The 27,391-nt window shown below is 48.7% G+C and overlaps 1 protein-coding gene across 1 annotated transcript in view; it reads right to left on the bottom strand.

The window, feature by feature from the left end:
- The window catches only part of LOC129403340 (uncharacterized), a 193,218-nt gene that overhangs the window by 37,307 nt on the left and 128,520 nt on the right, over window positions 1-27,391 (bottom strand). The gene's annotated exons all lie outside the window — the stretch shown is intronic.

A 27,391-nucleotide genomic window follows, 5' to 3' on the forward strand; every position in this document is an offset into this window, starting at 1 on the left:
TTCCTTCTCTGGCATGTCGGGGGCAGGACAGAGGGGATTTGGGGGCGTTTGAAACACAGTTCCAGATGCCGACCTAAGGAGGGGCAAGAAGGAAGAGATGTCAGAGGGAGGCTGTTCAGCTCTGGGCACTGGCCCAGCCCAACCCCCCTCTGCCTAGGGACCCTCACGGACCGTCCTTTCTCTCACCTCAATCAGCTTCTTTCTCGCCTATCTCAACCCTCCGTTCCAGTCTTTCCCCCAACCAGTGAGCAGACAGAGCTTTCGGCTTGGACTCCTAGAGGGTTTTGGCAACACGCTCTGAATTCCACTTCTCAAACCCTTGGCACAAGATCTGCTCTGCTCAGCTCATGCTTTCCAGCCAAGCACTCAGAGCCGAGGTCCCCAGCAGAGCGATTTTACCTTCAAGGTAGAGCAGCTGAAACCAAATCTGTGTACCTGCGGGGTCTTCCCCGGGAATACACAGAGCGGACCCATGTCTTTGGAAAGTTTGCTCCGGGAAGGACTTCTATCTGCATTGCTGAGACAGAAATCTCTTTCTCCGCTGTCTCTGCTGCCTCCACTCTAGTAGCCCAGCCTCAGCTGATCATGGGGTGGCCTAAGGGATCTAAAGAAAGGGGACTTGGGGGTTCATCATCATCTCCAAACTCTAACTGATGTCTACATGCCCTCAGGCTGGAGTAATGGTCGGTCTTTAGGAAATGCTTGTGCAGTGTGTGCGAGGAAGAATCCCCCAGCTCCACGACCTCTGTTGGGAACGTGTGGAGTAGACATCACGTGGGGGTTTGAATCCTTTTGATTCCCCAGGCTGGTAAGTAGTAAATGAAGGGGTGAGTCTTTCCATTGTACAGAGACAGAGGCTATTCGTGAAGTCTTCCTGTTCCAGGGATGTGTAGAATTGTAAGAGGACGTTGGGTTCTTGGTAATGCCCAGGGAAACTGGAAGTCCTGCCTCCTGTCAGGAATCCACTAGACCAGTGGAAGGACACAGTGCCTTTTAATATGACAAAGTAGGACTAAAGCTGGTCGTACTCTTGAGAGAAGCTAGACCTTCATCAGTTCGTCCAGGTAAGCACTGTGAGTGGCCCCATATTAAAATGCTACATGACATAATGAACTGTGAAATCACAAAAGCAATGAACTGTGAAATCACAACAGCAATGAATTGTGAGGGTTAAAGCAACTTAGTAAATCTCTAATTTATTAAGGAAATTAAATCACCCTTGGATCAGATGGTTACTCTTTCTAGAAAAAAATTTATTTAATTACAAAGATAACAGGGCCAAAAACAGAGAGAGAGAGAGAGAGGATTTTCAAGGTGTGTTAGGCAATCTGTGAACACAAATTTTGTTGTTCTGGCTATTTGCTACTGTTTGGAGAAATGAACCACTTGTTGAGACGCCTGTCTGTTCTCTAGACATCTTCGGGATGTTGAAAGAAGCTTCCCATTCTCTTCCATAAAGAGGACACTAAGGCGACCGTGCACAGGTCTCATGGGTCTAGACCAGGCTTGGGTGGTTGGGAGAGATGGACCTGGGACAATCTTATCTCACCTGCTTCGTCATCTGAGACAGGAAGGACGTGCTTTCGGACCCCAAGCAGACTGGGCGTCCCTGAGCATTGATGAGACGGCCATGAATCCAGGACAGCCAAGCTGAGTGATTATGAACCCCAAACACATGCATTCTGAGCCACGAATGGGGCATGGTGACAAGCAGTAAATAAAAAGGAGAGAGGGTCCAACGGCACAAAGACAAGGGCTGGTCATGAATTTCTGAACTTTCTTTTATTGTAAGGATGTACAGAATTTTAAGTCCTCTTACACCAGAATGAAGCCTACGATGTGGACATATGTGGATTTCTGTCTGTAAAGGGAACCAGGAGGAATGGCCAAGGGAGCCAAGAGACTCAGCTATCCTATATGCCTCAGGAGTGCCACCAAGTGATCTCAGCACTTGAGAAATAGTTATTTGTGTCTGAAATTCCCCAATGAGTTGAAACTATTCTTACTGCTTCTTACAGGAGAGGAAAACGAGGCACCGGTATGAAGCTACTTACCAACTGTCCCTTGCTGGTGAGATGTAGGCAGGGATTTGGACCAGGACTTCCTGTTGCCCGACCTCCTCACTCTCCCAACAGAGGGGGATAAAGAGAGCAGGGTGGTCTTCCTGCAGGCCATAGAACTCCCGAACAAAACCCTCCAGGGCCCTTTCAGAATCAAGCCAGGGCAGGGAATGCATGGTGTGTTAGGCTGAGCAGTCAGATGGCAGAGGTAGGAGTTGTGGTCAGAAGTGGCAGGTGGTGGCTGAGGTAAGGGACAGATGGACACAAATAGCAATGGCAGGCATGCCACATAACTTGAAAACTCAGAGAAACCATAAGGTTCTTTTCGTGTGGGCTCTGAGGATTCTTCCCACTCTTGGTTGGTTCCCATGGGTCACCAGGGGATGCCACCATTGCCAAAGGCCCAGTGATGACCTGGACTGATCTAGCAGAATTGACAAGGAAGCCCGTGTTCTCTCAGCTCATGGAGTCCATCCTCGGGCCCATCCATGGCTAAGGAGATAGATGTTTGTCTGAGGTGCTTAACAAGATGCATGTTCATCTGAGGACTCTAAACCAGCAGATGGGGGAGCGCCCCGAGTGCTGGGTATCCCAGCTCTCACCAGAGCCTTCCAGTGGGGGCTGAGAGGTGGTGCTGGCGCAGAAGCTTTCATCCCAGTTTCAGTTCCTGAAAGGTTGGAACAAGGAAAGGAGCATCTACCTTAGGAGTCACAGTAGTGGGACTGCCCAGAATAAGATGTCTAAGGCTCAAACCTAGGTAGCAAACCTTGCCTATCCCCCCACACCCTTCCATGAGAAAAGGCTCAGTCAAAAAATCTAAGAGGAGAACATGATCTTTGAGAGAAGTGAGTGAGTGTAGTTGAGGAACAAGAAACTGGGGGTTTGGGTGGTGGAAACTGTGCACTGGTGGAGGTAGGGGCATTTCATCATTTTATGACCAAGTCTTAAAACCAGAAAGCTTTGTAACTGCTCTCACGGTGATTCAATAAATACATTTATTTTTAAAAAAGAGTGGGGGCCCACCTCCCTGGGTGGGGGCAGGGGGCATGTTTTTACTTTATGTGCATGTTTGATCCAGAGGGTTTTTGAAGACCACACTCTGTTTTACAGAGAGATATGGTCCCCCGTAAAGGAACCCGATGAATTAAGATGGAATCTTCTCGTAAATTTGGTCTCTTTTTTTCCATCACCGGAGAAAAAAAGGACCTTTGATTTGGATTAATATGGGCTGAGAATTATTTGGGCCTATGTCATTGATGATGGGAAAATCAAATACTGTGTGAAGAGTTACACGCCATCTCTGTGGTTGCCTCTTCTCTCTTCCTTCAGTGGAACTATCCTTCAGAGGGCATTGATTCCGGGCTTCAGACCCCGCATTTAGGGTAAGCTTCCTTACTGGAGGAGAGAGATGCTAATTTTTAGACATGGTTATTGTGATGACCTTGATGATTAAGTAGGATAATTAAACGACATTGTGAGTAATATGTTTCATATCATAAACATTGCTTTCTGATCTACTTACTGGGGGGATGCCATTTTTGAAAAGAAATGAGTATTTTTTTAACATGATTAGCAAGCCATCTGTTGACATTTGAGTGCAATCTCTCATGAAAGTCCCCAGCTTACAGCTTCTATCCTAGCAAGTTCTATCCTAGCAAGAACCCAAAATAGGACTGCCTTTTGCAGTTCCTTCAAAAATAAGGTGATTTAGAAAGGGCGATCTTTAGAAAATGCACACATACATTTCCCTCGTACCTAGGGCCGTCTCATTGGAGACCCTGGGGAGCTGTGATGTGATGATTGATAAACTAAGGAGAAACTGTGTCCCTCTCTGCCTCCCTCCTTCCTTTCTTCTTTATCATGTTGGAAAGAGCACAGGGAGATTTTTTAACTTAAATGGACACGGGTCCCCATTCCATAAGCATTAGAATTCTTCTATTTGTTGGTGAGAAAGATCCAGCAGGAACCAATGAAAGCAGAAGCCACAAAAGGGACTAAAATGAGCCTCCAAGCTGGGCTCTCCCCTCTTGCTATGCCTTATCTCCCCCCTGTAGGCCGTATCTGGCCTCCTTTTTCCTATCACTCACGGTCGCCCTGGGTTGGGAGAATGTCCGAAGGCTTACAGTTCCAAGCTGGATATTCACGGAGCATGGCCGTGGGGTGATAAACACTTGCTATACCCAAATGCCAAGTCTGCTTCATGCCCTATACGTGCCTCTGTCCTGAGTTAGCAAATAACGATGCTGAAGCCCTCCTTCTACCTCAATCACGAGGCCTGGTGCATTATGCAAAATAGTGTGTGACAAAGACACATCTCTTGGAGTTATGCAAAATACCAAAAGTATAAAGTGAGGATAAATAATGATCCAACAAAAGGGCATTGGTCAAAGGCCAGGAGGATTGCCCCATAGCTGGAAGCCTGCCTCATGAGTGGAGGGAAGAAGGCAGATGGAATAGAGAAGGGATCACTAAGAAAATGATGGCTGGAGGAACCAGTCGGGATGGGAGATGTGTGACAAAAGGACCAAACATGATGATCTCTCAGTGTCTGTGCTGCAAGCCACAATGCCCAAAAGTAGAGAGGAGAGTATGGGGAATATTGTCTGCCATGGAGGCAGGGAGAGAATGAGCAAGGGGGGATATACCGGAGTTATTGGTGGTGGGGAATGTGCACTGGTGGAGGGATGGGTGTTTTTTTTTTTTTAATTAGAGAATCACCGTGAGGGTACAGTTACAGATTTATACACTTTTGTGCTTATACTTCCCTCATACAAAGTTCGGGAACCCATCCCTTCACCAGTGCCCATTCTCCACCACCCGTAAACCCAGCGTCCCTCCCACCCTCCCCAATCCCATCTCCCCCCCAACCCACCCTGCCACTGTGGCAGGGCATTCCCTTCTGTTCTCTCTCTCTAATTAGCTGTTGTGGTTTGCAATAAAGGTGTTGAGTGGCCGCTGTGCTCAGTCTCTAGCCCTCATTCAGCCCGCAACTCCCTTCCCCCACATGGCCTTCGACTACAATGTAGTTGGTGATTCGCTTCTCTGAGTTGCCCTTTCCCCGGAACGTGAGACCAGCCTCGAAGCCATGGGGTCAACCTCCTGGTACTTATTTCTACAGTTCTTGGGTATTAGTCTCCCACTCTGATATTCTATATACCATAGATGAGTGCAGTCTTTCTATGTCTGTCTCTCTCTTTCTGACTCATTTCACTCAGCATGAAACTTTTCATGCCCATCCACTTAACTACAAAATTCTTGACTTCCATTTTTCTAACAGCTGCATAGTATTCCATTGTATAGATGTACCAAAGTTTCCTCAACCAGTCATCCGTTTTGGGGCATTCGGGTTTTTTCCAGATTCTGGCTATTGTAAACAGTGCTGCGATGAACATACATGTGCAGATGTTTCGATTGTACTTTTTTGCCTCTCTGGGATATATTCCCAGCAGTGGTATTGCTGGGTCAAATGGGTGTTTGATCATTGTGTGATTGTAACCCGAACATGAAAGCTTGTAACTATCTCACAGTGATTCAATAAAAGTTTTAAAAATAAAAATAAAAAAAAGGTTTGAAAAAGAAAAAAAAAGAGTATTGGTCAATCAAATTATGACCCATGAAATGAGAAATATACAGTGTTTGGAACTGGTTGGAAAAAAGAGACATTTCTTTTATCCTGTCAAGAAAGAAAGAATAAACAGAGAGAAAATCGGGTTACACAATATATTAACTGTGCATCATGAGCATCCATGCTTTGTTTAAAGAATGGATAGACACTGGAAAGAATATTTGCACATTTCAGTGCCGGAATAATATCTTTTCTTCTCTCTAATTTTGAGTCTCTAATTCTTCCTATAGAGAGATACTGTCATCACTGTTTATTTTGATGTGGTGGGACCCACTCCCAGGACCATATGGTAACAAGAATACAAGTCAGTGCATCATGAATGTTTGGTATATGCTCTACCACCATCTCACGTCTCAATCCCTGGATTATTTTAAATGGAGTCAAAAATATAATAATAATAATAATAATAATAATAATAATAGCTATTATTATATTATTATTATTACCTCTCTTACATGGGACAGCCTTGCAAGCTTCCCATGGTATATTCATATGCAAAATCCAGTAACAAGCTGAGTCTCATTCCCCTGACCCTGAGGAGTCCCAATGCAACATCATTGGGAGGGCCGAGTTGAGATGGACTTCTAAGATCTCAGGGAAAGGACAAAATGAGATGTTACTGAGCCCGCCCGAGAAATCAGTGATTAATGGGATTTCATGATTCGTGATTCATGATTACCACTCTTATTGCATTTTGAGCCACCCTTAGCTGTGCTCAGGGATTATTCCTGGCTCTGTGCTCAGGAACTATTCCTGGTAAGGCTCTGGAGACTTTATGGGTGCCAGGGATTGAACCTACATCAGCCACAAGCAAGACAAGCACCCTGCCTGCGGTTCTATCTCCCCAGATCCCTGGAGAAGAATATTTAAATATTATTAGTTTATTATTACTGTAGCACTGTAGCACTGTCATCCCATTGTTCATCCATCTGCTCGAGCGGAAACCAGTAATGTCTCCATTGTGAGCCTTGTTGTTACTGTTTTTAGCACACCAAATATGCCACTGGTTGCTTGCCAGGCTCTGCCATGGGGGCGGGATACTCTTGGTAGCTTGCTGGGATCTCCGAGAGGGACAGAGGAATCGAACCCAGGTCGGCTTCGTGCAAGGCAAACGCCCTACCTGCTATGCTGCCGCTCCAGTCCAGCTTATTATTACTACAAAGAAAAATTCTACCAATGTGTCACAGTAAGCCTCACCCTCTCTCCCCTCCCCTCCATGAATGCTTCTCTGCAGGGCCCCTTCCTTACCCCCTTCACGCCTTTCGGCCGCCACGGACCTTGTCCCTCTGGTGAATTCTCCGGAGCCAGCACGCATTCCTGGCAGTGACCTGGCTCTCCTTTGTGTTAGATTTATATATTTCCTTGTCTTAAACCTCCCCCACTCCATTTTAATAAGATCACATCATCTATGTCTTGTTATTAAAAAAAAAAAAGCTCCACTAATTGCATTTGATTTATTCCTGGTCACTTGTGTAATTGGATGAGCCTGGAGGAAATGGGATTTGGAGATGGGAGTGTGGTCGGGGCCACTCGGGTTCCAGGGCTGCCCAGCTGTCACTCCGCCCGCAGCTGACCGTGCAGACGCAGCTCTGCAGGAACCCAGCAGCACAGAGCCCAAATCTTCTCCCGCAGGTGGAAGGCAGCGCCAGCCAGGAGCTAGGAGCAGACAGAACAAAACAAGGTTTTCAAAGTCCTCTTTTTAGTTATTTATTCGGGGGATGCAGAGAGGCTGTCATTTAGTCCTCAGGAAGCCAGTGGTCGGGCCTAAGAGACAGTTCAGTGATTAGGCCCGAAAGGTGCTATGAATCAGCAGGACACAGCTAGCAGTGCTCAGCGGTGAGGGCACAGGCAGTGCTTTACTGAACTTGGCCTCTTGGGCAGGCAAAGCCCAAGCCATTGCCCAGGGCTCTCTCCCAGCCCTCAGGTCTCTCTGTACCCAGCAATTCTGTGGCGTCTTTCAATAATTCCTGGGCACTGACTCAGAGAGGGGGCGATGTGATATGGGGCAATTCCAAACCACTAAAATGGTAATTCTTGTTGTGTGTGTGTGTGTCTGTGTGTGTGTGTGTGTGTGTACAACACTCCCTGAACAGACAATCCATCAATTATATCATGCGCTCCGATGAGAAGTCCTTAAAGAAGGTAATTTTGTCCAGAATTCTAAGGCTGGTAGGCTGGTGTCCCGTGCGTGGCTCAGGCTTTCAGAGGGCACCCTTCACCTCTGGCAAAGCTGACTTCTACTTTTCCCACTGACTCTGGGCTGTGGGCATGTCTCTGCCTGGGGTATCTGTTCTGGGGTCCCTGAGGGCCCCGCGGCTCCCTTTCAGCTCCTTTCACTGTGTTCTTTCCCAAAATAGTCAGAAGCAATGGTCCCCATCCAGCAAAGATGTAAATGCTTCCCACATTCATTGTAAGGCAACAATGTCCCTTGATTTTAAAAGCCCCATCAAAGCTGGAAGGTGGAGAGAGGAGAAGGGGGTTGATTTGGAAGGATGCTGCGATTGCAGGAGTCTCAGTGGAAAAGGGCAGTGGGGTGAGAGAGACGGGAGGGGAGCAGGAAAGACGCCTGCGGACTGCTGGCCCGGGTTCTGTACCTGGCATCCCAGGTGTTCCTTCTCCGTCAGCTCTGATCTCAGAGCCAGGAGCAATCCCTGAGCACCTGGGGTGTGACCCCCAAACCAACCAAACAAAAACCAAAGGAAAGGAAGGAAGAGAGAATCAAGGGAATAAGCCCCAACCACATACTTATGCACTGGGACTCAACCTGGGTGGGTGCAGGTGGGGGTCACGTGGGGGCATCTCCTCCCTTCCCAAGTTCAAATGATGAGATCTGAGGTCCCCCGTGCCCCTTGTACGGGAGGTGCATGGGTCAGGAACTTGGCTGCATGGAAATGAGGGGGAACCAGGTGGAGATGCCCTGACCTTGGGGACAGAGGCTTTGGGGTGACACCACATCCTGCTGCTCTGAGTGTCAGGCTCTGGAACTTCATCGTGAAGGTGCTGATTTGTGGCCTAGTGGAGGCAGAGCTGGACGGACCCTCCCCATCCTGGTCTTGCCCCTTCTACACAGAAGACCTGGGCCTCTGCTGGATCTATACTTGTGACTCTGTTTCCTCATCTGTGAAATGAGGACACACTCCGTGCTGGGCAGTCAGAACTCTTTGGCCACTATTCCTGTGAGAAGGAAGGGTCCCAGAGAGAGAGGAATCAGCCCTCATAGATTTCAGTGGTGTTGTGGTTCTAGTTTCTGGAATCCAGAGAAGTCCAGATGATCACTGTATCACTGTCATTCCATTGCTCATTGATTTGCTCGAGCGGGCACCAGTAACATCTCCATTGTAGACTTGTTGTTATTGTTTTTGGCACATCGAATACACCAAGGACAGCTTGCCAGGCTCTGCTGTGCGGGCGAGATATTCTTGGTAGCTTGCCAGCCTCTCTGAGAGGGGCAGAATAATCAAACCCTGGTTGGCTGTGTGCAAGGCAAACGTCCTACCCGCTGCGCTATCACTCCATCAGCCCTCACAAATTTCAGTGGTGTCATGGTTCTAGTTTAATTCAGAGAAATCCAGATGATATTATCTGGAAAGCCAGATCATAACTATTGGGGAGTCTCCTGCGGGGTATGCAATTCCTTGCTCACACCCCACCCCACCCCTGCTTGGCATTCACCATCTGACCCCTAGTTCCTCTCTCCTGTCTCATTGCGCATGCTTGGTTCCCAGACCAACCTCCTGCAAGCAAGAAGCTGGCCTTTGCCCACCACAGCAGCCTCTGAGCTGGGGCTGCAGCTCTGGGAGGGCTCATTCGACGACTCAGTCCGCTCCCTGCCCTGCCGTTCTCTTAGGACCCCAGAGCCCCTGTCCTCACCCTGAATCGCAGACTTTCCCAAGACGCGCTGATTTTTAAGGGTAACTGTGGAAGAAATTCTTGTCAGGTCATAGTGGGGTCTACGCGAGATGGAGTGACCTAGACTCTCCCACTGGCTCTGGCGGTTCCCTGTGTGCAACTCAGGGGAAACGTCCTCCTGTGGCAGACTGGTTCTGAGATGCGGTGGACGTTGGTCTCCTCGAATGTTCATGGCGTATCAGAAACCATACGCCATAAGACTGGAGCGACAGCATAGTGGGTAGGGCATTTGTCTTGCACTCGGTCAACTGGGGTTCGTTACCTCCTTCCCCCTCAGAGAGCCTGGCAAGCTTCCGAGGGTATCTCGCCTGCACGGCAGAGCCTGGCAAGCTCCCTGTGGCGTATCCGATATGCCAAACACAGTAACAGCAAGTCTCACAATCGAGACGTTACTGGTGCCCGCTCGAGCAAATCGATGAACAACAGGATGACAGTGCTATGACAGACAGACAGACAGACAGTGCATGAGAAACCATGCCGTGATAACAGTGCCAGCTAGAATTCTCATCCAGACAGCATGATGATGTCCTTGTGTCCTGGTGACATCCACCTCATCCCCTGCATTGCGACACAACCTGGTTGTGTGGACAGCATCCGGGGCATGGGTCTTCATGCAAATAATGTTCTTGGGGATCCTTGTAAGTGAAGATAATGACCCAAGGAGTCCAAGAGTCATGGGAACAGTCTCTAAAGCAAAGGCTCTAAGTGATAATAGCACTGGGTGCCTTCGTTTTGTCTTCTGAGGTCTGTCTCCCCCCACCCCTTCTCTTAACTCTTTCTCTGGTCCCTGGATTCTAAGATTGCCCCGAGGACAGGAACCAGGCTAGAGAATTGGGGGGGGGGATCTATGGAAATCCTCAGCCCTGCCCCAAGCAAGCCCTTCGCGACGCCCCAAATCATGAGCTCTGCACACCTGTCTGACCCTGCTGTTGAGATGTCGGGTAAGTCAGGGCTTCAGGAGGGGTGGGCGCTTTGGCTCAGGACTATGAGGTGGGCACCTCGGGGTGAGACGGAGGCTGCCAGAGGTGAAGACTAGGAGGAAGGGGCGTGAGAGGGGACAGGGTTTGCCCTGGGCCACTCACTGGTCAGAGTCCAGAGTGACCTTAGAGAAATCCTGTCTGTGCTCAGGGTTGGTCCCCAAGGGACTCAGGGGACACCTATGATGCCAGGAACAAAACCCCGGGGCTCCCCCAGGCAGAGTGTGCAGAGCCCCCTGCACTTTCTCCAGCCCCCAGGAATCATTTTCTTTAGAATTGTGCATGGACTTCCCTTCCGCCTCCATCAGCCTTGGCCTCAGACACCTCCCAACGCCTCATCCCGAGCCCCAGGGAGAGACGCTGATGGTTGCCGGCTCCCGAGCTCAGAGCGCCGAGGACTGTCTGCTGCCTCTGCCCCTCCGCCGTCCCCGGGGAGCTCCTGTTGGAATCTGATCCCCTGCAGGAAATCTGGACTGAAAAGTCACTCGTGAAAGCTGGGCTTCGGACTCAGGGCGCGCGGGGAAGTCATCTGAACACTAACACTTTGTGCCTCACTCACGGAGACAGGCGGCCCCCAGCCCCCAGCCCCTCTGGGATCGGCGGGGCACCTGTGGCCTTGACCTCGCTGTCTGGGAGGCGTCTGGGAGGAAAGACAGAGGCAGATGGTGGGCTCCTGATATTTCATAAGGGCCTGACATTCCCCAAGGCTGCCTGGACGGGACAGGGACTTCCCGGATCCACAGTGGTTTGGGCACGGCCACGGCCGCCCCAAGCAGGCTGCCTCTGTGGCCCGAAGAATCCAAAGCCTGAGCTGGGGTCTCGGGAATCCCTCTGAGGCTCTTACCCCTACCCTGCCGAGTGTTATTTCTGAGTTTGGTGGCCAGAAGGACGGATGGATGAGATACACAGCCAGGACCCTGTAGTGTGGGTCCAGCAGGCATTCCCCCTGGCTCTAGTCATCCTGGGATTGTCCGGTCCCCCCTGTCCTCTCTTTCGTGGCTAGGAAAAAGAAGTCACACATGCAGCCCAAGTGAGAAATGCCTGGTGAGAAGCCAGAGATGAGATGAGCCCGCTTGCTCCTGACACGTGGCCATGAGTTGGAGTTGTGTGCTCTGGGCCCTGCCCTGACTCGTGTCCGATTCCTACAAGACAGCCCTGGCTCAGCCTCCCCCTGACGATGCTGTTTATTCACAGTCCGGTAGCTGCTGGGACTGGAGCAATAGCACAGCAGGTAGGGCATTTGCCTTGCACGCGGCCGACCTGAGTTCGATGCCTCCGTCCCTCTCAGAGAGCCCGGCAAACTACCGAGAGTATCTCACCTGCAAGGCAGAGCCTGGCAAGCTCCCCGTGGCATATTCGATATGCCAAAAACAGTAACAGCAAGTCTCACAATGGATACGTTACTGGTGCCCGCTCAAGCAAATCGATGAACAACGGGATGGCAGTGCTACAGTGCTACAAGCCACAGTAGCTACCACACCTCTGCTATTGGGACCATAAGCTCACATGCTTCTTTTATTCTTCCTGGAAGAAAGAGGAAAATCCACATTCCCCACACCCCCATATTGCTAAGACCCTTCCCACAATGGGAGGAGACCCAGGGTCCATCTTCCCTGACCAGGGTGTACTGTTCCTGTGTGCTTGATGCAACCTCCTGGCACTTCTCTGAAGCCCAGGGGTCTTGGCACTGTTAATGCTGCCCTCACGCTTCTTTCTGGGCTTGACCCAGTAACTCTTAGCCGGAACAGGGAAGCTTCAGGCCTGGTCCCCCTGCACTGGACACTATGAGATAAGTCAAGGCAGGTGTAATCACTGGGAGCCCTATTGGGATCTGTCTCCAGCAGGGAACTCAGCTCCAATTCATCGATCCCTGGTCTCCGTCAGCCTCCATGGAGAAGGGGAAGGAGGTGAGAGCTGCTGCCTCAAGGTCTGATCTAACTCTATTTTGATTCTCCATCCCGTCTTCAGGGCTGGTGCGATAGCACAGCGGGTAGGGCATTTGCCTTGCATATGGTCGACCCAGGTTCGATTCCTCTGTCCCTCTTGGAGAGCCCAGCAAGCTACAAAGAGTATCCTGCCCGCATGGCAGAGCTTGGCAAGCTCCCCGTGGCGTATTTGATATGGCCAAAACAGTAAGAAGTCTCACAATGGAGACGTTACTGGTGCCCACTCAAGCAAATTGATGAGCAATGGGATGACAGTGACAGTGATACAGCAATCCGGTCTCCTGGCTTCCTTCTTTCTCTTGAAGTCTGCTCACCCTTTCTGTGAAGGCCCCACTGGGGCCTCACAGACATGTCCAGAGTCCCTCACCTAGCTCCTCAGTCCTCACTGATTCTTAGGGGTGGCTGGATTTTGTCCCTCTTGCCTTGGACTCCTGTTCAAGTTCTTAGTTCTCCAGCCTTGGGGGCCGTGGCTGTGGAGAGTTGGGCCATCTGGCACCCACCCTGCAGATTTGATGCTCAGTGAAGATCCTGATCTCAGTTCTGTGTGTGCTCCTCAGGACCCTCTGTCCTGGCAACTAAGGACTGGGGGTTCCAGTTTAGTGACCAGGGACTTCCTTTCCGTGGTGACTGTGGTCATGCTTGTACTCCTGGCCGTCAAGGTTGGCTTTGCCAGGCAGTTTCATGTGGCCTGGAATATGATTATCTGCTTGTCACAAACCCTGATAAATTTTGCCTAGGATTTTATTAACTTTCCCCCCCCTCCCGGTGGGGGGAAAAATGTATTTCTTTACTTTTCAGTAAGAAAAGCTTTTGTATCTAGAAAACTGTTGCTGACAACTCTCCTCCCCACTGTGTGAAAAAAAAAATGCAACTAGTCTACTCTGATTATTCTAGATGGTGCCGTGTGAGAATTTCCCTTCTCCCATTAATGTCCCGCTTTACTGTGACCGGAATTTGCTTTAGCCGTGCGTGACTCCAGACGCTGAGAAGCGTGTCCTTCTGGGCATGGGTGGCAGATGTATTCTTGTGACTTGAAGTGCCATTTTCTCGCTCGCCCATACGTACCTCTTTCTTTCACCACAGACCCTCTTCCAAATGCAGGATTCCAGGGCAGCCCCCGCCCCCTTGCATCTGGTAAGAGACCTCTCACCTAAATCAGGGCGAGGCCGGGGCTGTGACACCCCCCGACCCCGACCCCCTCTAGCTGGAAATCCCACACTCACGGCTCGCTCCATTCTGGGATCAAACAGCGCGCACGGCCTGTCTGATTAAACGCACCCCCTCCCCGATGTCCATACGGCCCGAAGACACAAGCCACTACTCCTGTTTCCAGACTCCAAGGTCAGCCAGTGCCCAGACAGGCGCATAATAGTCAAATTATACAGGAAGTTGTCAAAGGGGTTTCGAACACAGACAGCAGCGACCCTGCCCCCAAGATGGGTCAAAGGTCTGGTTCAAGTTTCTCCTTCTTCATCTGTCACCGCAGGAATTGAAAACGGGCCCTCTGAATGAGACCATTTAGAGCTGACTGTTGTTTTCTTCTCCTATTGAAAGTTTTTCTTTGATTGCAACTTGAATCTTACTTCGTCCAAACCACAGTAGCGACTCTCCTTCCAGAGGGACAGATTCACAGTACTTAAAGACGCAGATTTCCTTTTTCTGGCTCAGGAATGGACCGAATTAGGATTTTTTTTTTTTGCCACACTAAAATTAGATGCTGACTTTGTTTTTTAAGTCGGAGAAGGCACTAATAAATAAGACTGTCTGCCTAGCACCCCCTCAAATGCTGAGCACCTCTGACAGAGCCTAAAATACCACAAGCAGGAGCAAAAGACGAGGAGAATAGAGTAGGAGGTGGAGAAATGAGGCCCAGAACACGGGGGGAGGGGAAGGTGTAAGAAGGTTCCAGAAGTCCTTTCTAGAGACAGAGAGAAGGAGTGGAAGAAGACAGCGGAAGCCTTGACAGCCAGCGGCCTTGCCCAGGGGTCCCTCCCTCCTGGCTTCAGCCTCTAGCTCTGTCCCCAGAACAACCGCTTCCTCGACTGGAAATGGAAGCTTCTATATGCTTTGTGATTTGAGTCTGATATATTGGGTGGGGGAAAGTCCTCCCTATTGGTGCTCAGGACCCAACAATTCTTCGCCAGCTGGGCTGGAAGTTCAATGCCACTGTGGTGATTCATGGCTTGATTTCCTGTGAAATCCCTCCTGGTGGGGTCCAGCTTGTTGGTCATGATGTGTATCTAAGGGGTTATAGTTCACAGCCGCTGTGGTACTCGGGTTGCCCAGGCCAAGGCACTGGACCCAGGGGTTGACAGGGCCTCACAGGTAAGCCGGGAGACACTAGGGTGTTGGGGTTGAGGCTAGGTTAGCGGCATTCAGGACCGGCGCCTTAGCCCTTGTGCTTTCTCTCTGCCTGTGCACCTGAGTTTTCAAGTTGCAGCAGGCACTGTCCCCAGAGTGGATTCTGTGGGAGAATGTGGGCGGTGGCCTTAGGAAGGGCTCCCTTCCCAGCTCTGTGCTCCCTGGACAGCCCCGTGAAGAAGGATGCTCGTGTGATGGATGCCCTCCAAGAATCCCTGAGCTGTGCTGAGAGAACAGGGAAGGGGTATCTGTGCAGACAAGAGCAGGCTGGGTGCTATGGCCCAGAGGTCTCAGTCACCAAACAGGGGGAGCAGCATACAGCAGGCACTCGACAGAATTGCTGGATGGATGGATGGATGGACTAATGAGTAGATGAATGAACGACTTTCATCTCAATAATCTAAACACATTAAGTATAACTCACCTATTAAGACATGAATTACTTTTTAAACATAATTTTATTAAAGCACTATAACATAGACCCTTAGAAAGGTGTTCATAATTAGGATTTAGTCATAGAGTGTTCCAACACTGATTCCTCCACCAGTCAGTCTCCTTCTTCTCCTTCTCCTTCTCCTCCTTCTCCTTCTCCTTCTCCTTCTCCTTCTCCTTCTCCTTCTTCTCCTTCTCCTTATTCTTCTCCTTCTCCTTTTTCTTCTTCTCCTTTTTCTTCTTCTCCTTCTTCTCCTTCTCCTTTTTCTTCTTCTCCTTTTTCTTCTTCTCCTTCTTCTTCTTCTTCTTCTTCTCCTCCTTCTTCTTTTTCTTCTTCTTCTTCTCCTTCTCCTTCTCCTTCTCCTTCTTCTCCTTCTCCTTATTCTTCTCCTTCTCCTTTTTCTTCTTCTCCTTTTTCTTCTTCTCCTTCTTCTCCTTCTCCTTTTTCTTCTTCTCCTTTTTCTTCTTCTCCTTCTTCTTCTTCTTCTTCTTCTCCTCCTTCTTCTTTTTCTTCTTCTTCTTCTCCTTCTCCTTCTCCTTCTCCTTCTTCTTCTTCTTCTTCTTCTTCTTCTTCTTCTTCTTCTTCTTCTTCTTCTTCTTCTTCTTCTTCTTCTTCTTCTTCTTCTTCTTCTCCTTCTCCTTCTTCTCCTTCTCCTTCTCCTCCTCCTCCTCCTCCTCCTCCTCCTCCTCCTCCTCCTCCTCCTCCTCCTCCTCCTCCTCCTCCTCCTTCTCCTCCTCCTTCTTCTTCTTCTTCTTCTTCTTCTTCTTCTTCTTCTTCTTCTTCTTCTTCTTCTTCTTCTTCTTCTTCTTCTTCTTCTTCTTCTTCTTCTTCTTCTTCTTCTTCTTCTTCTTCTTCTTCTTCTTCTTCTTCTCCTGCTTCTTCTCCTGCTTCTGCTTCTGCTTCTTCTGCTTCTGCTGCTTCTGTTTCTGTTTCTGACTCTTATCTCTCACTCTTGTTCTACTTTTTAGCATTGTGGTTTACAATACAGATAATGAAAAGTTACCAGTGTGGTCATTCCCAGCTATTATTGTCATACTTGTCTCTTATCTAATTTACCTACTCTGCCCAGACATACTTGTGGTTGATTCCAACCATTGACTAGTCCTTCTATCCCCTGCTTTTCCTGGCCACATAAGACATGAATTATTACTCCTTGGATATACATCAGGACCAGAAACAAGCTGGACTCCTCCAGATAAGATTCCCCTACTGCTAGTGACAGAAAATCAGACCAGATCATGAATCAGTGCAACAATTAGGAAGCCATTGCTTTCACAATGAAACTGCAGAACAAGGGAGAAAGTACTGGGGGTCAGGATGTCCTAGGAGATTAGATTCTCTGAATCAAAGCCCACCTGAATCTTGCTGGTTTATCTCTGTAGGTCTCTGAGAACCCCAAACAGCACCATGTTCTCAGAATCTCACTTTTTAATCAGCAGCCCAGTTGATCACAATTCCTCAGAGTATCTGGCCCTTAACAATATCACTTAAGAACACCCCCAATAAAAAAAATTTAAATAATGTATAGACCTTTGCAGTGAAAAGTAGGATAAATAATAGCTCAACAACCCCACAGAAAACTCGGGGTCTTGTATCTTTCCATTTCTAGCTTCTGCACCTGGGTATGAAGAGTTCAACATGCAGGGAAAGAAGAAAATGGAGAGTGGTCGCCTTGATCTCATCCAAAACCCAGAGTCTTCCTCAGAATCCCCCTACTGCCTTCTACTTTTCATCAAGAAGCTAAGCATTGCAAGGCCAAATGTATCTGTGCTCTTAGAAGGTGGGTAACCAAGTACCAAAAGCTGGGGCCATTCAACATCATAAATGCATGAACAGACAGAGACCAGGTCCCACCTCCCTCCACGTCCTAGGGGAGGATTTTCCTTGCTTTCTAGATCTCGGGTGATGAGGCTTTGTGAGTTTCCTTCCAGTTATGGCCAGTACATTCCCCTGATTTTCTGCCTTCTCCTTGTTGGGGGACACGCCCAGCTAGCACTCAAGCAGCCCAGGGGCTACATCTGGTAATACTTGGTCAACTGGTCTGAGCAACTGGTCTAGGACCATTGAGGGGCCAATTCTCATGTTTTCGTGAGAACACCATGATGTCAACATCGGGATTTGAGTCTCAGCACATGCTGGGGCAATAGCGCAGCAGGTAGGGTATTTGCCTTGCACGCAGCCACCACAGGTTCGATTCCTCTGTCCCTCTCGGAGAGCCTGGCAAGCTACTGAGAGTATCTCACCCTCACAGCAGCTCCTGACAAGATACCCGTGGCGTATTTGATATGCCAAAAACAGTAACAACAAGTCTCACCATAGAGACATTACTGGTGCCCGCTTGAGCAAATCGATGAGCAACGGGACATGCTGAAAGTGCCCTGACCTTCAGCCCTTTGAATGGACTATTACGCATGTCTCCAGATATACAATTTATCTTCTGCTGCTGTTTTTATGTTCGTTGGGGGCCCCCTCCAGGGGCTTTCAGTGGCTCTTCCCCACATGTTTCTTGGAGGATTGTGTGGAATGTGAGATCAAATTCCAAAAAACTACTCACCTTCTGGGTGATCTCTCCCATTCCCACACTGTTCTCTTCTGATTGGATGGTGTCCTATCCCCTCCCCTGGGGCCTCACCTTGACTCTTCCCTAATCCCATTTCCAAATAGGGTATGTCAGGAGTACGTGGAGTTGGGGTACCCATAGATCCTTTTGAGAGTGAGGAGTGAGCCAACAGAAAACATTATCTTGGGGCTGGAGTGATAGCACAGCGGGTAGGGCATTTGCCTTGCACTTGGCAGACCTGGGTTTGAATCCCAGCATCCCATATGGTCCCCTGAGCACTGCCAGGGGTAATTCCTGAGTGCATGAGCTAGGAGTGACCCCTGTGCATTGGTGGGTGTGACCAAAACAGAAAAAAAAAACATTATCTTCTGAGAAAGCTGGGAAGGTGGAAGTTTTCTCTAAGATCCTTTATGGAAGAGCATGCTGAGGGAGAAAGGGGGGAAAGATTTGGGGGTGAGTCACGTGTTTGTGTTTGCTTTCTCACTGGTTCACAGGATAGAAAGTTTGAGAGCATGATGACTTTTTCAATCACTTGGCCACTAAGAGGCATTCCATTACCCTTGGCACTATCCCTGTCCCACTGAGGAGATGATGCTATTGTGGCAGGGGTCACTTCCAGGAAGAAACAGTCAAGAGATTGAGACTCTAGCAATCTTCTGTTCATAAGTAACAAACAGATTTTATTTCCTTTTTTAAAAAATTTTTAAAATTTTATTGAATCACCGTGAGATAGTTGCATGCTTTCATGTGATCAAACACCCATCCCTCCACCAGTGCACATTCCCCACCACCAATATCCCCCCTTTCCCACCCTCCCCCTGCCTCCATGGCAGAAAATATTCCCCATACTCTCTCTCTACTTTGGGGCATTATAACTTGCAACACAGACACTGAGAGTTCATCATGCTTGGTCCATTATCATCTTTCGGCATCTCCCATCCCGACTGGTTCCTCCAGCCATCATTTTCTTAGTGATCCCTTCTCTATTCCATCTGCCTTCTCCCCTCCGCTCATGAAGCAGTCTTCCAGCTATGGGGCAATCCCCCTGGCCCTTGTATTACTGTCCTTGGGTGTCAGCCTCATGTGATGCTACCCTACACTCCATAAATGAGTGCAGTCCCTCTATGTCTGTCCCTCTCTTTCTGACTCATTTCACTTAGCATGATACTCTCCATGTTTATCCATTCATAAGAAAATTTCATGACTTCATCTCTCCTAACAGCTGCATAGTATTCCATTGTATAGATGTACCAAAGTTTCCTTAACCAGTCATCTGTTTTAGGGCACTCAGGTTTTTTCCATATTTTGGCTATTGTGAACAAGGCTTCAATAAACATATAAGTACAGATGTCATTTCTACTGTGCTCTTTTGCATCTCTAGGATATATTCCCAGAAGTGGTATTGCGAGGTCATATGGAAGCTCAATTTCTAGATTTTGAAGGACTATCCATATTGTTTTCCAGAAAGGCTGGACCAGTCAACATTCCCACCAACAGTGAAGGAGTGTTCCTCTTTCCTCACATCCACACCAGCACTGGTTGCTTTTGTTCTTTTGTATGTGTGCCAGTCTCTGTGGTGTGAGATGATATTTCATTGTTTTGATTTGCATCTCCCTGATGACTATGGATGTAGAGAATTTTTTATGTACCTTTTGGCCATTTGTATTTCTTTTTTGAGGAAACTTATGTTCATTTCTTACCCCCATTTTTTGATGGGGTTGGAATTTTTTTTTCTAATACAATTCTACAAGTATCTAGTATATCCTGGATATTAATCCCTTATCAGGTGGGAATTGGGTAAATATTCTTTCCCATTCTGTGGGCTCTTTCTGTATTTTGGTCACTGTTTCTTTTGAAGTGCAGAAGCTTCTTAGTTTGATGTAGTCCCATTTGTTTATGTTTCCACTTGCATGGTCAGTGCTGTTTTGTCCTTAAAGATGCTTTTAGCATCAATGTCATGGAGAGTTCTGCCTACATTTTCTTCTATGAACCTTATAGATTCATATCTGATATTGAGGTCTTTAATCAACTTTGATCTGACTTTTGTGCCTGGCATTAGACAGAGATCAGAGTTCATTTTTTTGCAGGTAGCTATCCAGTTTTCCCAGCACCACTTGTTGAAGAGGCTTTCCTTGTTCCACTTTGCATTTATTGCTCCTTTGTCAAAGATTAAGTGGCCATATATTTGGGGGTCTGTAACAGGATATTCAACTCTGTTCCATTGGTCTGTCAGTATGTTTTTATCCCAATACCATACTGTTTTAATTACTACTGCTTTGTAGTAGAGTTTGAAGTTGGGGAAGGTGACGCCACCGCCACCCATCTTATTTTTTCCAAGGATTGCTTTAGCTATTCGTGGGGGTTTATTGTTCCATGTACATTTCAGGAGTGTTTTGTCTATTTCTTTGAAAAATGTCATGGGTATCCTGATAGGGACTGCATTAAATTTGTATACTGCTTTGGGTGGTACTGCCATTTTGATAATGATAATTCTTCCTATCCATGAGCAGGAGATGTGTCTCCATTTACTAGTCTCTTCCTTTATTTCTTGAAGTAGTGTTTTGTAATTTTCCTTGTATAGGTCCTTCACCTCTTTGGTTAAGCTGATTCCAAGGTACTTGATTTTCTGAGGTACTATTGTGAATGGGATTGCTTTTTTAAGGTCTCTTTCTTCTCTTTCATTATTTGTCTCTAAGAAAGCCATGGACTTTTGGGTGTTGATTTTGTAGCCTGCCACTTTACTATATCGACTTATTGTTTCTAGGAGCTTTTCTGTAGAGTCTTTAGGGTTTTCCAAGTATAGTATCATATCATCTGCAAATAGTGATAACTTGATCTCTTCTTTTCCTATCTGTATGCCCTTGTTATCTTTTTCTTGTCTAACTGCTATCGCCAGGACTTCCGGTACTATATTGAATAGGAGTGGTGAAAGCGGGCAACCTTGCCTTGTGCCCGATCTTAGAGGGAAGGCTTTCAGTTTTTCCCCATTGAGAATGATACTTGCTGTGGGCTTTTGGCAGATGGCTTTGACTATATTGGGGAAAGTTCCTTCGATGCCCATTCTGCTGAGAGTTTTCTTCATTAATGGGTGCTGAATCTTGTCAAATATTTTCTCTGAATCTATTGATATGATCATATGGTTTTTATTATTTCTTTTATTTTATTTTATTATTATTTTTTTTGCTTTTTGGGTCACACCCAGCGGTGCTCAGGGGTTACTCCTGGCTTTGCACTCAGGAATTACTCCTGGCAGTGCTTGGGGGACCATATGGGATGCCGGGGATCAAACCCAGGTCGGCCGCGTGCAAGGCAAACGCCCTACCCGCTGTGCTATCGCTCCGGCCCATATTATTTCTTTTATTAATATTATGAATTATGTTGATTGACTTGCGAATGTTAAACCATCCTTGCATCCCTGGGTTGAATCCTACTTGGTCATGGTGTATGATCTTTTTGATGAGTCGTTGGATTCTATTTGCTAATATTTTGTTGAGGATCTTTGCATCTGTGTTCATCAGGAATATCGGTCTGTAATTCTCTTTCTTTGTGATATCTTTGTCTGTTTTTAGTATCAGAGTGATATTTGCTTCATAGAAACTGTTTGGAAGTGTTTTTGATACTTCAATTTCCTGGGAAAAGCTTAAAGAGGATTGGGAGTAAGTCCTCTTTAAAGGTTTGGAAAAATACACTAGTAAATCCATCTGGGCCAGGACTTTTGTGCTTGGGGAGACTTTTTATTACCGTTTCAATTTCTTTGATGGTGATAGGTCTGTTCAGTTATTCCAGGTCTTCTTGGTTCACCCTTGGGAGGCTATATGAGTCTCCCAACAGATTTTAAAATTTTTTTTTCTGGGTGTTTGCCTTGCACTCGGCCATCCTGGGTTCAATTCCTCCGTCCCTCTCGGAGATACCAGCAAGCTACCTAGAGTATCCCGTGAACACAGCAGAGCCTGGAAAGCTACTTGTGGCATATTTGATATGCCAAAAACAGTAACAAGTCTCACAATGGAGACATTACTGGTGCCCACTCAAGCAAATCGATGAACAACGGACGACAATGCAGTCCACATGCGTACCTCATCCCCATCCATGGTGAGATCAAATAAAAAAAAAAGAAAACCCTCATCTTTGAGTGATTTCTCCATCCCCATAGAGTTCTTTTCTGATTGGATGATGTTCTATCCCCTCACCTAAGACCTTACCTTGAATCTTTCCTAATCTCATTTCCTAACACCAAATCCAGAGTCCTGGAAGGGGAAGTCCCACCCATCAACAGCTGATTGACACTACAGAACCTCAGATTTAAGTGCAAGGTAACAGGGACTTGTACAAACTAGCACATTTCTCAGACCCCTGACCACTGAATAAAGGACTAAATTGTATCAGTGAAGAAATTCAGCTGGCTCATAAATTCCATCTCACGAAGCTAGTTAAGGAAAGTAATTTACCCTTAATTACTGAGTAAGAAAATAGCTGAGTAAGAAAACTGTTCTCAGACCCCGTCCTCTTTTTTCAGTGGGTAACCTCGGTTCTGTTTCCATATGTGAAGTAAATTCAAAAAAAATTTAATACTTACTTAGGAAGCCTTCAGATCTTGATATAAATAAGTACTCTGGGAAAAAAAATCAGAAAGTCAGGCTAGAAAGTATGACATTAGTAATTATTATCAAATACCAAAGTACCAGACCCATTTCTACTTCTTTACTTGGGTTGGGTGGGGGAAGAGAGAAAAATAAGCAAGGGTGTAAAGAATTTAGCACACACACACATACACACATACACACACACACACACACACACACACACACACACACACCCTGTGATCTCTTTAGGGCGCTAAAGCAGAGCTGGGAGGTGGGTGTCCAGGGCATGGTCTGACATCAAAAACAGTCTTCAATTTTCCAGATGCCTGCTGGGTTTCGAACAACTCAATTCTGTTCGGTTATTCGGGAGCCTGAGTGAGTGTCAGACATCACGGCTTCCAGGCTCAGCTGTACACGCCCTCCCTCACAGCAGACATCAATCCCAAGTCAACAGCGATTCCTTCTTCTGATTTATTACAAATGGGAGCCTCCCCTGGCCCCCTTCTTAGGTTGGACAATGTGCTAAGAAGGCCCCCAGGGGTCAGGGGAGAAGTCCCTGACTTTAACATGCACAGGAAGTACATAGCAGACAGTTTAAGGCAGAGGCGGAAAGGAGCGATGCAGAGCGGGGGCGGGGGGACACAGATGGATGGGCTGTCCCTGGATCTCTGGTCACACCACCTCACAGGACTTTGCAGGTTGTGGTCCCGCACGCTGGCAATTCCCCGCATCCCAGACACCGTCGAAGTTGCGCTCTTGCCGCTCTTGTTTCCACCCTGGCTGAGGCTCCACACACTCGCCACGAGGGCCAGATGGTTCCACCGAGTGTCCCGTCCACTCCGCCGATGCTCCCGCCAGGCAGGGCCAGGGACGCTGGGAGCCGGAGAAGAGCCACAGCAAGGCCTCTCGCTGTTAGGCTGTCTGCTCGGAAACATGTTCTCGCACACCTGTCAACGAGGAGACAAAGGAAGTCTGCAGGAGAACGGAGGCTCGCCAACAGGGGTGCTCTCGGAGCTGAGACGTGTGCTCCAGGCCTGGAAACGCTCTCGCTGTAATTCAGCTTCACCACACTGACTGTTCTCCTCCTGGGAAGTCTTGGAGAGAGGAAAACGTAACATTCGAGGCAGAGATTGGTCTCAGGGCGCCAGGCATCCCCATGGGTCAGTGGTGGCCAACACAGTGGACACTCCCTGTGCTACTCTCTTGAAAGTGCTCCATTTCTGCAGGTGACAACCGTCAGTATGATGCAGTTCTGATGGCCAAACTCTCCAAGGCCACATAAGCACGGAGCTTATGGGGACACAGAGGGACCCTGCTCCCTTCCCAACAAGTCACAGACACAGTTACGACCCCCAGACTCACATTCTCTCCAAACAACAGATTGCAGGCCCTATTTTTCTTTCTTCTGTCTGTTCTTCCCCTCCTCCATCTGTGCCTCCGCTTCACCGTGTTGTGGGGTATCTCCGGGCTACCTTAGCCACGTGTGGCTCTCAGCCCACAGCACATGCTGCTGCGGAACCCTCTCAGTCATCCTGACGGCCGTGCCCCAGAGGAGACCACTGACAAAGCCACTCAATGTATGGTGCGTATTTTTCAGCACTCAGAAATTCATTAATTCATTCATTTCTCCATCCACTCTTTATTTCTTCAGTTTTGTTCAAACATTCTTTGACCTATCGGGTGTTAAATCCATTCCGTTCCATACACTTCACCAGAGTCTCTTGCCCCTGCACCTGGCTTTCTTCACCGGGGCTCCTTGGAGGCGGTGGGTTGTGTCTCCCTCCCCGCCCCCAGCAGAGCCCCAGCAGCCGAAGGCCTCCGGAACCCAGCCACAGCCATGCTCAAGGCCACTCTCCACATGCTTGGACGAGTCTCACTCATGAAGGAACCGGCAGAGGAACCCAGGTGTGAGGGACCTGGGGCTGAGATCTCCAAGCCTGCTTGGATCGGGACTGGGCCTCTTCCACCCAGACCCCCAATTTTCCAGTAGCTAGGCAGTCACACCCAAAAACTGCCCCCAGCGCTGTGTAATCCCATCAATGGCCAACATCCAGAGACTACAAAATCAAGCTCTTGGAAGCCTAGTCATCTTATAGCCTAGTTCTCCCCCTCGGAGAACCTGGCGAGCTACCGAGAGCTTCTTTCCCACACGGGAGAGCCTGGCAAGCTCCCTGTGACATATTCATATGCCAAATACAGTAACAATGATGAGTCACATTCTCCTAACCCTGAAAGAGCGTCTAATGTGGCACCATTGGGAAGGACGAGTAAAGAGTAGGCTGCTAAAATCTTAGGGCTAGGACAAATAGAAACATTACTGGGCCCACTCGAGCAAATTGACAATCAATGAGATGATAGTGATAGTGATCGTGATCCTTCACCAATAATAAAACAGAGGGACCTTGAGTGCTGGCCATAGTCAGAGGGTCAGGCCCCAGGATGTCTCTGGCAGAAAGCATCTAATGGGTCTTTTGTTGGTCCTTGTAGCTCCCCAGAGACTCTACTGGGACCCCCCCAGGACAGGCTCTGAGTTCCAGGGACATCAGATAGTGGGGCGAGAGTGATGGGAATTTGATCACAGTTTAATACCACTAAGAGGATGTTATCAGGCTCAACAGTCTCACCTTGAATTAGAAATGAATAATGCACACCACTCCCAGGGCAAACTCATCGCAGCTGCCACCAGGAAGTTCTTTCCAAGGGGTAAGGGTTGCCCCTTCCTGGGTCCAAGTAATGCGGAGGATCCCTGCAAGTCCGTATCAGCTTCAGGCCAAGTGAAATGGATTTTACGTTTCATAATGGATTTTACCTGTCTAGTGTGGACACTCCGACCAGGATAGGTAGACAGATCTCTACACAGGGAAGACTGCGAAATCAGGATAATAGTTTTTTGTGTTTGCTTTTTGGGTCACACCCGGTGATGCTCAGGGGTTACTCCTGGCTCTGCCCTCAGGAATTACTCCTGGCGGTTCTCGGGGGACCCTATGGGATGTCGGGGATTGAACCCAGATTGGTCATGTGCAAAGCAAATACCCCACCCGCTGCTTATTGCTCCAGTCCCTGAAATCAGGGTAATGGTTGAAGGCAGAACTCACTTCCACCTGAGACAGAAAACCCAGGCTTAGAAGAAGCCGGCGTGCAGCCTGCCTGGGTCTGCGCTGGGGAGGGGGTGGCAGCTAACGGTGCTTTGTCACTGCAGAGTCGCACAGCTTCCTCTCAGCTCCCACAGTCACGGATTCTCATCACATGAGCAGCAGATGAGAGTTATTGATGAAACCATTCGCACGCTTCGCTTTGCACTTTGTCTTCAAGTCCTGCATGGAATTCGCATGCGTGGCCCACGCAGTGGGGACCGGAGTCACATTCAAGTGTGTCGGGACCTAGGGGACCAGCAGTGGTGATGGCAGACTCATGGGGTAAAAATGAGGGGAGGAAAGACACCTCCCCCCGCCCAGTGTCAGATGCACTCGGGGAGGCTAAGGGACGGGGACACAGAGCTGCCCCCCTTGGGTGCTGCCCTTTTCTGCGTGTGCTTAAACAGACATGAATTCCACCCAGGATCGAACGATGTAGCGGTGGCGTGGGGTCTGAAGCCAGGTTCAAGTGCTTGGGAGCTACAGGTGAGCAGTGCCGATGTGTGGGAGCTCAGGGCACCCCGCCGCCTGGCCCGGACAGAGCTCAGGGCTTGGCCCCCGTCCTCCAGTTAGGAAGTGCCCCCGGGAAATTGGTCTCAAGGCCACTGTGTCTTGGAGCTGCAGCTGCCTCCCAGCACGGGGGAGTGCTTGCCCCTCTGAGACCGTGTCGTGGGCCTGTGAGGATTTCCTATGTCCCCACTGGCCACTGGCCACCACTGCTCTTAGACGGCTGTGGCCAGCCCTTCTGGCCTCCGGGCCCCGGGGTCCCTGGGTTCGCGTGTCTAGACCTGGGCCCCCCTGGCTCCCTGAGCCCCTGGAAACAGGAGCCCATAGTTTCCCCAACACAACCAGCGCAGGGAAATGGATTCCTGGGGCGGCCACCAGGAACCAAGGCCTGGACATTAAAATGAATTAAGGGACCAGCGTGGCTGCCATTCTCATTGTTTGCTTCATCAGCCTCCGGTAAATAACCAGAGAGCACTTAGCCAGACACACGCTGGCCCTGTAAATCATACGGCTCTGCCACCGCTGACAGGGCCCGGGAAGCCAAGCTGAGAAGCAGTTGAGGAAGACACTTAGAGGCTGGGGGGACCGACACAGAACACCAGTTTCTCCTTCTGCCTCTAGCCCTGGTTTCCCCGCCCCTGCCTTCTCACACGGCCTCACCCCTGCCTTGGCCTCCTGCTAGTAAATGGGCTAAGAGTCCCCATGCAGTCTGTAGGCACCGCTCGGTTTAATTTTAGCTAACATGGCATTTATGTTTCATGCCCCATTCACCCTTTCAGAAAGCATCTATCGTACCCCGGTGAAGGGCCAGACACTGTGTTCAAGCCCCGTGGCCTCTCCCGCAGAGCCTGCACCCCTGCCCTAACGTGAAGACTGCTGAGCAGAGATCGTATTCAGCACGTCTACCTCACCCCATGCCAGGGGGGCTCATGGCTCCCATCGAAAGTTGCCGGAGAGATAGTACAGCAGGCAGGACACTTGCCTCGCACGTGGCCAACCAGGTTCCATCACTGGCACTCCCTCTGGTTCCCTGAGCCTGCCAGGAGTGATTCCTGAGCACAGAGGCAGGAGTAAGCCCTGAGCACCACCAGGTGTGGCCACCCTACCAAAACAAGCATTGCACTGTAGCACCGTCATTCCATTCATTGTTCATCAATTTGCTTGAGCAGGCACCAGTAACGTCTCCATTGTGAGACTTGCCTACCTGCTGTGCTATCGCTCTAGTCCAACAAAAACAAGACAAAAAAAAGTTACCCAGAAACCAAATTCCAGATTTACAACTGCTCATGCTCCAAA

The sequence above is a fragment of the Sorex araneus genome, chromosome 3 (genome assembly GCF_027595985.1).
Source record: "Sorex araneus isolate mSorAra2 chromosome 3, mSorAra2.pri, whole genome shotgun sequence".
In the NCBI taxonomy this organism is placed as follows: domain Eukaryota; kingdom Metazoa; phylum Chordata; class Mammalia; order Eulipotyphla; family Soricidae; genus Sorex; species Sorex araneus.